Source organism: Eschrichtius robustus, chromosome 1 (assembly GCF_028021215.1).
Source record: "Eschrichtius robustus isolate mEscRob2 chromosome 1, mEscRob2.pri, whole genome shotgun sequence".
In the NCBI taxonomy this organism is placed as follows: domain Eukaryota; kingdom Metazoa; phylum Chordata; class Mammalia; order Artiodactyla; family Eschrichtiidae; genus Eschrichtius; species Eschrichtius robustus.
In genome coordinates this window covers 39,944,731-39,958,087 of record NC_090824.1, presented here as the reverse complement: position 1 = coordinate 39,958,087, position 13,357 = coordinate 39,944,731, and the positions used below count along the sequence as shown (strand labels likewise).

At 41.7% G+C, this 13,357-nt stretch overlaps 1 protein-coding gene and 1 pseudogene across 1 annotated transcript in view; one reads left to right on the top strand and one right to left on the bottom strand.

The window, feature by feature from the left end:
• The window catches only part of PRKCH (protein kinase C eta), a 219,793-nt gene that overhangs the window by 158,529 nt on the left and 47,907 nt on the right, over window positions 1-13,357 (top strand). The window lies entirely within an intron of this gene.
• LOC137762792 (large ribosomal subunit protein uL11-like) lies at window positions 6,272-7,066 on the bottom strand (annotated as a pseudogene).

Here is a 13,357-nt window from a genome sequence, read left to right as displayed (position 1 = left end):
TTGTCATGTAAACCCATTGAAGAGTGAGTTTCTTACTCCCCTTTTGGTGATAGGGCGACTTTGATTTGTGAAAATGAGGCAGAGTGGGTGTCTTAGTCCATTCAGGCTGCTGTAACAAAATAGCACAGATTAGGTGGCTTATAGACCACAGAAATTTATTTCTCATAGTTCTGGAGACTAGAAGCCCAAGATCAAAGAACCAGCATGGTCATGTTCTGTGAGGGCCCTCTTCCTGGCTCCTAGCTGGTACCTTCTCACTGTGACATCACATGGTGGAAGGGTCCAGGGATCTCTTTGGAACCCCTTTTATAAGGCACTAACCCTATTCATCAGGGCCCCACCCCCATGACCTAAGCACCCCTCAAAGGCCCTACCTACTAATACCATCACCCTTTGAGGGTTAGGATTTCAACATAATGTGGGAGAGGGAGGACACAAACATTCAGACTAGCAGTGGGGAATAGCAGTAAGGCCTAAATCGTTTTCTTGAATACTCAGGCTTTTCATAAGCACTGTATTACCTTGATGCGAGGCACATACTAGATGACCTGTGTGGGATGTGACTGCCTCTCCATCTCCCTGTTTCATTTGTCTTGAAATATGGAGGATGGACATTGTAGCCTGATGTGGTTTCTGGTGAAGCAGTATCAGCCCACATCTTGAGAAATTTTATTTCAGTTCTTGGTATTGCGGTTCAAATCTGAGAATTTAATTCACTCTTTGACTTGAATTCCATGTGCAGGCTCTAACTGATATGGTTGACTTTGAAGGGAACACATTTAATTAGGATAGATTCCAATGCTATTTTTATCCTGTGGATTTATTTCACGGGATAATTTAATTCCATTCAGGGTACTGGCCTGAGAGCAGAGTCTTAAGGATAAGCCTTTGAAAACCAAGTCCTTGTAATTCACAGAGAGCAAAGGGCACATTTGGGTCACAGAGGGTGTGAATTTGATCCAGAGAGCACAGTGAGAAATGTGGGAGCATAGGACAGCCTTGTTTATCATACATGTCCTGGGATGGCCTTTATCAGAGCTAAAAAGATGAATGATGCCTGAATGATGCCTCTGATCTCTCCAAATAGAACTGTTGTTGTTTGGCTGTTTTATGTTTTTGTTTTTTTCTGGGGGAGGTGTTTCTTTTGCAGCAAGTTACAAAGATGGTACCATTTGCAAGTCATCATCAAATGGGACTTTAGAAGGTAGTGCCTTATGCCCTTCTTCTGTCTCTCAGCGGACTGTGCCTTGTGTGAGAGGAGACAGGCCAGTTACATTCAAGCGCTTTTCCACTTGTGTTCTGACCCTGATTCTCAGATGTGTTCACTTGCGTTCCATGGAGGAACAGAAGCCCAGCTCTTGGGAGCTACAGCAAGAAAAGAGTCTGCCCCTTTGCCTTTGGTTAGAAGGTCTGGAGCCTTGCTGTGGCCCACAGACCAAGAAAAGAGAGGGCTGCGAAGTAAGCAGTCAATCAGTCGCTTTGCTAAGGGAAAAAAAGACTATTCATTCCTTTGTCTGGGGCTTATTGGCTGACTGGAATCCCAGACAGTGCTCATGAATAATTTACATGGGCACTGACTTTTTTCCAGAGTCAAGCCCTACAGAAATGGGGAAAACAAAGAGGCACGCATCCCATTTACCTGCCTGCCAGCATTATGGGCACCGTTTTCTATCGTGTTTCAAAAACTGTGTTAGAGGAGAACTCAGACATCATTTGACGTGTCAACCCCTAACTCCCAAAGCCAGCCAGCACACGTTGGATTTGCTGTTTCTGACAAAGCATGGAATGTATCTAAAATAGGTTGAGTGAGGAAGAATTTATAGAAGAGCCCAGTTTAAGTTTTGATTCCTCCTTCCCAGGTTATACTTGAACACAGCACATTTCAACGTACACTTTTCAACTCATGCGTCTGACTGCTTTGTGCCCTGTGCAGTTCTCATTATGCGGCCTGCGTGGATATCAATGGTAATTTGCCATCCCATCGTCCAGATGTGGAACTGGCCACAGAGGCTGACTGCCAGACCTGACATATTGTTTTGTACTCATATACTTACACAGTACATTAACTTTTAAAGGAAATCACTTTTGATTTCTTCTCAAATTAGAGAACAATCACTACCTAATTTGACTTTTTTTTCCATAAATTCAGAATTTGGAAATATTAGCGATCTCCCTGCCAGATGAGATCTATCAAGCTAGTCTCTGAGCACAGCTGTGAGACATTGCATCTGCATGAATACACCAACCTCTATATCATCTGACGCTTGTTTCTCAAAGATACCATAAGGGACCGTCAGGTTCCTTGCTGACTCCACATACCTGTGTGATCTGAAGTTAGCTGAGTATCATTTTGCTCAGAGAGGCCATGGTGAGAGAGGCCACCTCTGTGAGCATTGCTTTCATGTTTAAGAATTCACAAGTCAGGACTTCCCTGGTGGTCCAGTGGTTAAGACTTTGCTTTCGAACGCAGGCGGTGAGGGTTTGACCCCTGGTCAGGGAGCAAAGATCCCAAATGCCTCACAGCCAGAAAACCAAAACATAAAACAGAAGCAATATGTAACAAATTCAATAAAGACTTTAAAAATGGTCCACATCAAAAAAAACTTTAAAAAAAAAAAAAAAGAATTCACAAGTCATCTGTTTCCAAATCAACTTGTGTGTTGGGTCCATGGTGAATGAATATCATGTGCTTGAGTCATTGTTCTCTGATATCTAGCTCTTCCCCCTCTTGAAAATTGTGGCAACACCTATCTGATTCCCACTTCCTGGGACCTTTCTTACTCCTAAGTATTTATCAGCAGACTTTCGGAGTCCCCAGATGTCTTTCATTTGAGCCTGGAATTCTGGACTCCTATCTACAGTGGAATTCGATTCTATATTTGTATTTATTCTACTCACTCTAGTGAGAAAGGTGGTCTATTTAGATAAAGTTGAAAGTCAAATTTAGGAGCTCTGTTTTCCCTTTGCCATGTGATAACATCATTCTTTCTGCTCCAAGAAGTAGGTCTACTCTTTCTTGATCTGCATGCTACAAAGACAGCCACAAATTGTCGTGTTTTTATCTTCATATAGTCCTTGTTTTTTCAGGATGTACTAGCCGTGGGATTTTCAATACATTAGTAACTTTCACTTCGGATTTTGGCTGTGAGCTCTTACTCAGGATTATTACTGGAGCTCCAAACTTTTTAGTCATATTCCTGCCTTCTCTCTTCTTAGCTTGTCATGCATGTTCCGCCAGATGATGGGCTCATTCAGTGCCTGCTCGTCCGTCACCAGAAAGTGACTTCAATCCCTAACTCCTGAGAGCTTTTTGCAAAGGTGTGATGGGGAGCTCTGAGGATTTCCAGCTTACTAAAATAGCTTGACATGTCCCCCAAATGAAACTCATCAGCCCCTATTCTCCTCCCTTGCACAGCCTTTGGGGACCTTTGACAAGAATTTATTGAGCATTGACTCTCTGTCAAGGATATGGATACAGTGATGAGCAAAAACAAAAGTGCTGCCTTGTGGAGAGTATGGTCTAGTGAGGGAGAAAGACGTCAATCACATAATCATACTAATAGAAAATCACAACTGTGACCAGTGCTGTGAAGAAGAGGAATGCGTTGCAATGAATGAGAACCTCTCATAGGGTGATTCAATCTGGTCAAGGAAAGGTGGAAGATTTTCCTAAGGAAGTGACTCATGAGCTGAGGTAACTAGTAAAGAGTGAAGGAAAGAGCATTCAAGACAGAAGGAATAGCAAATGCAAGTGCCCAGTGTCAGGAGGGAGCATGGCAAGCTCAAGGGCTTTTAGAAAAGAAGTCCAGTGTGGTTGGAATTTAGGAGGCATATCTTCCCACAATTGACATTTCAATATCCTAATGTGCTCAGTGTCCTCTGATGACTTTGAGATTTTTTAGGCACTCCTTGTAAATAATTTATTTAAAAGTTGGGTAAGGCTAGTCATGTTGTCAGTCCCTGGAGGAGCCATTTCACTCACAGTGAGTTTCTTGTGTCCAAATCTATGTGTTTGTATTCAAAAATGGAATTATAAAGTGTCAGAACCAGATGAGACCTACAAGATTACTTAGTGCCGAGTTCCCGGTTACAGATGAAAGAATTCAAGTCTGAAACATCCAAACAATAAATTGCTTCTCAGAATGGATGTTTTCTTAGGATGGCTCACTTGCAGCTTGTTTTTTTACCTCCAGAAAAAAATATCGCCATTAGAAAATTTTGTTTCAGTCTTCAGCGTACTGCTGACCTGAAGGGCTAAGCAAGACATTCGGAAGCATGTGATATTGTTCACTCCATTTCAGTGAGGAAAATGCAGTTGAGCTCAGAACATAATTACTGAGCTCCCACTTGTGTTAGGAGGTATAGATACAAAATGAGTAGATGTGTTGTCTGCCCTCTGAGGTTCTTTCTGTGGGGTGGGAGAGATGGCCCATAAATAATAGCAAGTGGGCTCCAAAACTGGAGTATGCCCAGGGCATTATGGGAGCACAGAGAATGGCCACTTAGCTTAAGACGGAGATTTAGGCAAACTTGCTATAGGAGGTGATGCCTGAGCTGAGTGTGGAAAGTGAAAAGCTGAATAAAATTAAGTAAGTAGGGCACAGACTTGAACAAAAGCTGAGAAGTGTAAAAGTCCCTGGTGAATCTGTGGGTGGAGTGGAAAACTACTAGAATTTTGGTAGTACTAGAGCCTAAAGATTGAAGTATGGTGGAAGATAAGGCTAGAGGGGTTGACAGAAATGAAGTTATGCAAGGCTTAACATTCTTGAGAAGTTTGAATTCTGTGTCACTTAGGATTTGGCACCATTGCCTGTCACAGGAAATATAAAATGACAGTGGCTTAAACTAAATAGAAATATATTTCTCTTCCCTGTAAAGAGTCTGGAGGTAGGGTGTCCAGCTCTGCCATTAAAGCTCCATGGAGTCCTCAGGGATGCAGATTTCTATCTTTTCTATTCTGCCGTCTTCAAGGTCACCTCATGGTCTAAGATGGTTGCTGCAGCTCCAGAAGTCATCTCTGTATTCCAGTTCCAGGCAGTAAGAAAGGCAAAGGGCACTCCTTCCAGCTGAGTCAGCTCTCTTTAGGGATCCTTCCTGAACTTCCACACAATACTTACCATGGAATTGTCCAGAACTTGGTCATATGGCTGTACCTAGCTTCAGTGAAGGCTAGGAAATTACTACATGGCTATGTTCTAACTAAAAATTGGGTTTCTCTTATTAAGGAAAAAGGAGGAAAATAGCTATGTGATAGAAAACCTGCACTGTCAGGTACAAATTTCATACCAGGAAATTTGGCTTTATGTAGCAGGTAAAGGAGAGTCTTTGAAGAATTTTCAGCAAGTTGCATGACATGAGTGAGTGGATTTATATTTTACATGTATTTGGCAGGGGTGGGGGGAGTGTGTGGACATGTGCATGTGGGCGGCAGGGGAAGGTTCAGTTTGTGGCTGTTACGGTGCTCTGGGTAAGAAGATAATGAGGCTCTGAACTAAGATATTGATGGTAGGGCTGAGGAGAAGGGCATACATTTATGAGATACCAGCAAGTAGAACAGACAGGGCTTAGTGACTAGGTGGACCCAGGGCCTGAATGAGAAACCTGGGGTCATTCCTAGGTGTTTAGTTAGAAGTTTGAATAGATGGTGGACGGTACCGTTAGCTAGGAGAGACCATGGGCCTAGGAAGAGATCTCAGCAGAAGATGAAGATGAGAACTAGAAACATAAGATGTCAGGTACTTGAGCCACATTCCAGTGGAAATGCTAAATGGGCAGATGGGTTTGAGTCTGAAGCCCAGTGAAGGTGGGCAGGAACTAAATATTTGGAAGTCATCAGGACATAGCTGTTAGTTCAGATCATAGGACTGGATGAGATCATCCAACAACAGTGTCTTAAATGGAACAGTGAGCCAAAGACAGAACCCTAGGGAATCAGGCCCCATTAGAAAGCTGCCTAAATTTGGCTCTGTGGTTAAACAAAATACTGATATACTGCATCATTTAGAGTAAGTGTCCCCAGAGTACAATTCCATTTAAAATATAATGCTACAAAAAATAGAAAAGCATCACTTATTTTAAAGTAAGTTTGAGAGGCAGCATATATTCTTTGAACTGAAAGAATGCTGGGCATGGTTTTCAGAAGGACCTAGGTGCTAGTCCCAGCCCTGCTTCATGCTGGTCCTGAGGATGTGGGTGGCTCGCTGAACACTCTGAGCCTGTTTGCCTGTCTGTCCAATGGGGGTACCATTGACATAGCTTTCCTGTAGGGTGTTTATGAAGCTCCAGTCAGGTGGAAATGGAAACGTGAAAGCTCTTTGAAACATGCCACATCGATAGAGATTATTCTTTGCATACATGCTATCAGCTGATTTGCACTTTCTCTGTAGCGTAGGCTTGAGCTGAAATTTTGCTCATGATGCGTCCTCAAAAATAGAGAATTCTTCACAGAAATTGGAGTTGTGGCTTGTAAAAAATCAACCCTCTGAAGACCAGTCTTTTTTGGAGGCGTGGGGATCGTCAAATAATCCTTTATTAAATTATTTTTCTTTGTAGTTCTTGTAGCTGGGAATTTCGGCACACCACTGTTGATGTCATCTGTGATGTTGTGAGGGGGGCAGCCGTCAACATTGCAGCCCACAGGTGGGCAGTCCCCAGGATCTCTTTAATGGTTCCAAAGAGTTCTCTAGCTAAAGATGGATGCCACATCTGTCATGCAATGTTGACAATCTCATCAAAAGTGATGCTTCCACTCTGTTTGATGTTTTTCTGCTTCTTTCTGTCTCTTGGTGATTCCTTGAGGGCTTTGATGACCAGAGGCAGAGGCAGAAGGTACCATCTTAATCTGGGCCTGTCTGTTCTGAATGGTCAGTTTCACTGTAATCCTCAGACCCTTCCAATCACCAGTTGCCTTGGTGATGTCATTACCAACCTTCTTTGGAGACAGACCCAGGGGGCCGATCTTGGGGACCAGAGCAGATGTGGCACCAAATTCCCCATCAGTGCACCTCAGGTATACGTCCTTGATCTCGTTGGGGTCGAACTTAGGCAGCATGGTGGAGGCGGCTGGTGTCAGATGAACCGGGATTCGGGATGAATGAAGAAAGCTGCACCCTGGGCTCCTCTGAGCCAAAAGCTGAAAGGAGACCAATCTTTTTACAGTAAACTAAATCTGATTATGCTTTCCTTTCAAGCCAAATAATTTTCTTCGTATTTTAGCCATATTTTGATATCATGTATAGTTAATATAGTTACCATGTACTTATCATTAGTCCTTAAGATAGTTTCCTTAGGAAGCCCTGGAGCATAGGGAACAGATTGTAAAACTTGAAGACTATACTGTTGCCTTTTGTTTAAATGTCAGCTGCCTCTCTAATGTATGGGGGAAACAGTCCAACTCATTTTGAGTTTACTTTTTCTGGTATTGAAGCAAATTTTTTTGTTCATTTGAGGGGCGATTCAAGAACATTTTTGGACCATCACTGGAGTAAATATCCTGGTACAATTTCTCCAAGGATCCAGATTAATGACAGAAAGAAATTTAAGCCCTGAAACACTTTGATTGTTTCTGTACTTATTAGATCAGAATACTGATCCTAGCATACATCATCAGTGTTTGACCTTCGCATGAACAAAGGCTGTGGTTATTTGGGACTAATTGATATATGTGTTAATTGATTCCACTGGCTAATGAAATCAGACCACCAGTCTTGCTGTATTCCCCACCAAATTGATCCAGCAATCTACTGCTTCATTATAATTAAACACAATCTTGGATTCATTTGCTAAGCTCTAAAAATATAATCGTTGATCTTTAGGTACCAGATGAACACTGCCATTTGTAAAAAGTGATTCAGTTGTACAGTTAAACAAATGCCTATGAAATGCCTACTTAATGCAAAGCTTTATGTCACACCCTCAGAGACTAAAAGAAGGATAAAGGAAGGCCCCGCCCTCTAGCTTGGGTTACTTATTCATTCCTTTCACACTTAGGTGTTGAGTACACATCATGGGCCAGGCACTGTTCAAAGCTCTGGAAATAAAGCTGACAAAACAACCTACCCTCCAGGAGCTTAAATTCTAGCACAGGTAGTCAGACAAGCAAAAAGTAAGTATATTGAATGTCGGGGTGATAAACTCTGTGGAGAAAAAGCTATGTCAGGGAAGATACAGTTTGAGGAGAATGGTTTTACTGTTTACACAGAGGATTAAGAAAGGCTTCTCTTGTAAGGGCTCTTTGGGCAGATGAGCAGAGACGTAAGGATGCCAGGAAACAGGCTCTCTATGAATAACGGGGGGAAAAGCATTCCGGGTGGAAGGAAGGGCAGGGACACTGTGGGAGGGGCATGTGCTCTGCGAGGTCAAGGATGGCTGGGCAGGGAGGTCTGGGGCAGAGCGGAGGAGATGATCCAAGCTCTCTCCCTGATTCTACCACACAGAATAATAGCCACGTGTGCTGAGCATTAATCTCACGCGGACAAACACCTCTGGAAGGAGTTGTACCTATTTAATTTTGCCTTCTTATGACATCTCTCCAAGGAAATGGTGGCATCCTTCTTTTACAGTTAAGGACACTTGAGGCTCTGGGAAGTAACTTGTTCAAGGTCATGCAGCCTATGGTGGAACTCCGTCATCCCACCTCAGGTGTGAATCCATGAAGGTGCCAGTTCCTCCATCCTGCAGGCCTTGGCACGTGCATTTCCCTTTGCCTGGAACGCTTCTCCCTCTCTCTGCCAAGGGAATGCCTGCTGATCTCTGCAGTCTCTGCTTAGTTGTCACCTCTAATGGGAAATTCTCCTGGACCCCCTTGCCCCCCACCTCTATCGGGGTTGGGTGCCCACCCTCTCTGCTCCCGCGGTGTCCTGTAATACCCTTCCCTCAGCATCCTTCCTGGCCTGTGCCTCTCTGCGTATGGGCCGCCTCGTGAGAGCAGGGACCATGCCTCTTTAACCCAGTATCTATCACCACCATTATACTGGTCCAAACCCATGATTTGCTGAGAAATCAAGGTAGTGTTTTTTTTTTTTTTAATAAATGAATGGCTTTTGAGAATTTGACCTACTGAAAAGAATGAGCATCCATAATAGTATTTTTCAAATGATCGTTTTAATTCTTATGGATTTTAAAATTTTGGATTTTCATTTTGATGATAACATACTTCTTTCACTCACTATAAAGATAAAATTTCTTCCTTGTGATTGTAATTCTCAAGTGAAAGATATTTCATAGGAAAAGACAGGTCTATCAGTGTTTCTTCACATGTTCTTTCAAAAGGAGCTGTACAGTACTTGGGTTTGAGAAACAGTGGTGGTCTCTGCCATGACCCTTCTACACTGGATGACTTAGATCCATAGAATTTGTAGCAAATTTAAGTTGTGTACTTTTCTGCTTTAGGTGATGCTAATTCCTCTCAGATTTACATCAGGTCTGTCTGCTATGTTCAGAGGACTTCAGCAGTAATCTGTTCCATTTTTTTATGCCTTTCTGCTAAAAGGAAAGGTAAAAACTTCTTCAAGATCATTTTTACAAACCGGACATTGTTTTGTAAGTTCCTTAAACCTATCATGTATATTTTACATATATGACTATGTTAGAAATCCTGGTGATTTCACTCTTTTTACAGTTACGTGTAAGTTATCGAATACCATCAATACCCTAAAATTATTAAGGGGCTGTACAAAGATATTTTTCTCATAAAGATGTGTATATACAGTCTTGGGTGTACGGGTATACATTCGTTAGTGAGAGCAATGATTTTCCCCTGTGTTTTTTATTTTTAAAATAAAACTGATTCTTCTCTAATTACGAAAGTAACATATAGTAACTGTTGAAAATTTAAAATTAAATAACCTATAACCCTACCACTGAAAGATAATCATTTTCTTCAGATGTATTTCCTTAGAGTTTTAAAATGTATTTACTTTAAAAAAAAGAAACAAAATTGAGGTCATACTATATATACATTTTTAACCTGATTTTTTTTTCACTTAATTTGTCATGACCATTTTCCCCTATCATGAAAGCCATTTACATTCTCTTTTAAACCTAATATTACATGATACAGAGTGGTCTACCATATGGACCTACTTAATTTATAGTACATTTAAGCTGATTTATTAATAATGGTGAATTTATTATATCCTTGTACACATCTATTTGGATCAGTCTTTGATTCTTTTCCTGGAACAGATTCCTGGAGGTATTACTGCTGAGTCAAAAGGCATGCGTGTTGTTATAACTTTTTTTCCTGGGGTTTGAGGGACCTGGGTTCCAGTTCTGCCTGGCCACTTCCCAGCTGTGGAATTTTGAGCAAGTTACGTAACCGCTATAAGCCTCAGTTTCTTCATTGATAAAATGCAGATCCTAGAAATGCACACCTGAGTGGTGCATGTGAGGCCTTTAGCCCAGAGCCTGGTATGTAGTACATGCTCAGTAATGTTCACTTTTTGAACAATCTTTGGAAAAATGCATCAAAGCACATGTTTTAATGATGAGTATTGGTGTTACCCAGTGGGTTGTATTGGTCTTTCCACTTCACTCCACCACCACCCCCATAGATCTTAAGTGTACAATTTGTTTTGATGAGTGTACACAATAGGTAATCAATTCTGTAAATAACAGATAGAACGTTTCCATCATCCCAGAAAGTTTCCTTGTGCTCCTTTCAGTTAATCCCTAATCACCCCTATAGGCAACCAGTGTTGATTCTATATAGACAGTACAGGATGTGAAGATCCATATTAGGATCCTGAAAACAAAACCACTTCTCAGTAACGTCCTTGTGAGTATAAGAGAATGGGGTTCTTTAAGGTGACCTTGTGAGTGCAGTGATGGTCATGGTTCAGAAGAAACCCCCCAGAAGAAGACCTCGTTCCTTGTCAGCTTTACTCTCTGTAGAGAAAATAGTTCCAGAATGATAAACATCAGCACGTCAACAGTGGTTGTCTGAGTATCTGAGGGAAGGTAGGTGGTTTTTGTTTTCCTTTTAATGCTTTTCAAATGTTCTACATTGAACAGACATTGTCTTTTTAATCATTAAAAATATTATTTTCAAAAGGGAATCTCAAATATGATATTGAATATACCCCAGTACGTGTTTCTCAACATGATTATATCAAAAATAGGTACCTTGCTGCTGCTGTACCAGTTCAGTTCTGTCAAGCCTTGACCTTCAGGCTGTGATCACTCCTTGTCTGTGAGTCATCATCCTAGTCTACTCAGGCTTCCGTAATGATCACCGTAGACTGGATGACTTAAACAACAGAAATTTATGTCTATACTTGTAGAATCTGGGAAGTCCAAGAGCAAGATGCTGGCCATTTTGGTTTCTGGTGTGGCCTGTCTTCCTGGTTTGCAGACAGCCACTTTCTTGCTGTATCTTCACATGCCTGGTGGAGAAGAGACGAGAAGCAAGCTCTCTAACGTCTCTTCTTTCTTATAAAGGCACAAATCCCATCATGGGGGACCCACCCTCATGACCTTATCTAACCTGAATTACTTCCCAGAGGCCCCATCTCCAAATATGGGGTGGTCAGGGCTTCAACATATGAATTTGGGAGGTATGCAACCATTCAGTCCATCGCAGTGGTTCATTCATACATTTATTCAATTGTCAACGTTTTCTATTATGTGAAGCAAGGTGCTTTGCAACTACTTGATAGTACAAAATCTACCTGGAAACAATTTCAGCCCTGAGGAGAATAGTACCTGCTGGAGTTGAACACACCATGGATTGACACGAGAGAACAGCTGAGGATTAGATGAGGGCATTGTCATTCTTTTGGCTCACTGAGCTATGTATGTTAGTCTTGGAGGGTATGTTTTCCAGTTGTGTTGAGACCAAATCCTCCTCCTGGATCCCAGTACTTAAGCCTGGCAGGAGAAATAGCTAAGCGGAACGTGGTATTACTGTTTGCCTTTTGATAAATAGTCTGCCTGAAAGTGGAATTTTTTCCATTGTCTTGCAAATGTCAAATTTTACTTATCAGCAAACTTCCTAAGAGGAAATGTAACTTGGTGCAAGCGCCCTGTTACCATTTGGCAAAAATGCCCAGATATTGATGAATTTCTGGGTTCAGCTGCAAAGAAAAGTGAGTGAAACTGACAGGCAGACTGCCCCACGCCTTGGAGAATGACATCACTGAGGGATCCGGTTCCCAAAGTGTGTGCATGGTGCTCAAAATGGGAAGGTGGCTGTTTGACTGTATGACCTTTCATTTCTCTTTCCTCCCTTGGCACTGCTCCTCCAACCTCCAGAATATCCCTCCAAACCTGCTTTTTCACATATAGCATCTCTGTCCTACATTCTTGATACTCCCCTGATCCATGTCCCATTGACACAATTTTTGAGCCTTGGGATTGGAAGGAAATTCACAGTTATATACCCTTCTTTTTCAAAGCATGAATACCTAATAGCCTGCTGAGTGGTCATTTTGTCTATATTTAAACACCTCCAAACAAAAAGGAACTTGTTCCCTCCACTTTTAGGCATCAATGACTTGGAAATTTCACCTTTGTATTGACTCAAACAGTATCTCTCAGTATCTTCCATTCACTGGTTCTGAACCACCTATAAGGAGGAAACTGAAAAAACACAAATCTTCTAAAAGAAAGCCTTTCAGATATTTGGAGGCAATCTGGTTCTTCCAATGTAGTTTACCTGTCAAAGAAGGAAATATGATTAGTGTGATATTGTTCATTCTGGTTATCTTTTTGCAATCACTGATTTCTGAGCAATCATAAGCCATCCATATAATTTTTCATTCTTGATTCAGTATCTATTTGATGTGTTACATTCTTCTTCTCTAGTAAAATCAGCAGCATCATAACTAGTAATTGGTTAACTAAACTGAGTTGTGATGTTAATAGCTCATGTTATTCCTCTTAAATAAGACTTGGGCTTTAATTGAATTTTGTTGATGCTGATTATAGGGGTTGCAGGCATGGTGGGAAGTTGATTGTTGATGTGACTTCAGAGTAGGCTCTTCAGAGTTTCCTTTTGCAAAGATGAGGCAGAGGATGAGCACAGGTGTGGGGATGGGGGAGATGAAGACCTGAACACCTCAAGTTAGAGGTACCTGTGGAACGCCTAGTCAACTGACCCATCTCAAAGTTGTAAATACCAGGCTAACGTTGAAGACAGTGGCCATAGGCTCCAGGCTGATTGCGTGGCAACAGTGTGCAAATGAGGCAGTATTGACTTACAGTTAAGAGCAAGGCTTTGGAATCAAACTTGGATTTGAAACTTACCTCCACAGTGTACTAGCTCTGTGATACTGGATAAACTCTTTAATTCCTCTAAGTCTCAGTTTCCTAATCCGTAACATGGGGATGACAGTTCTGCTTATCCCATGAGGTTATT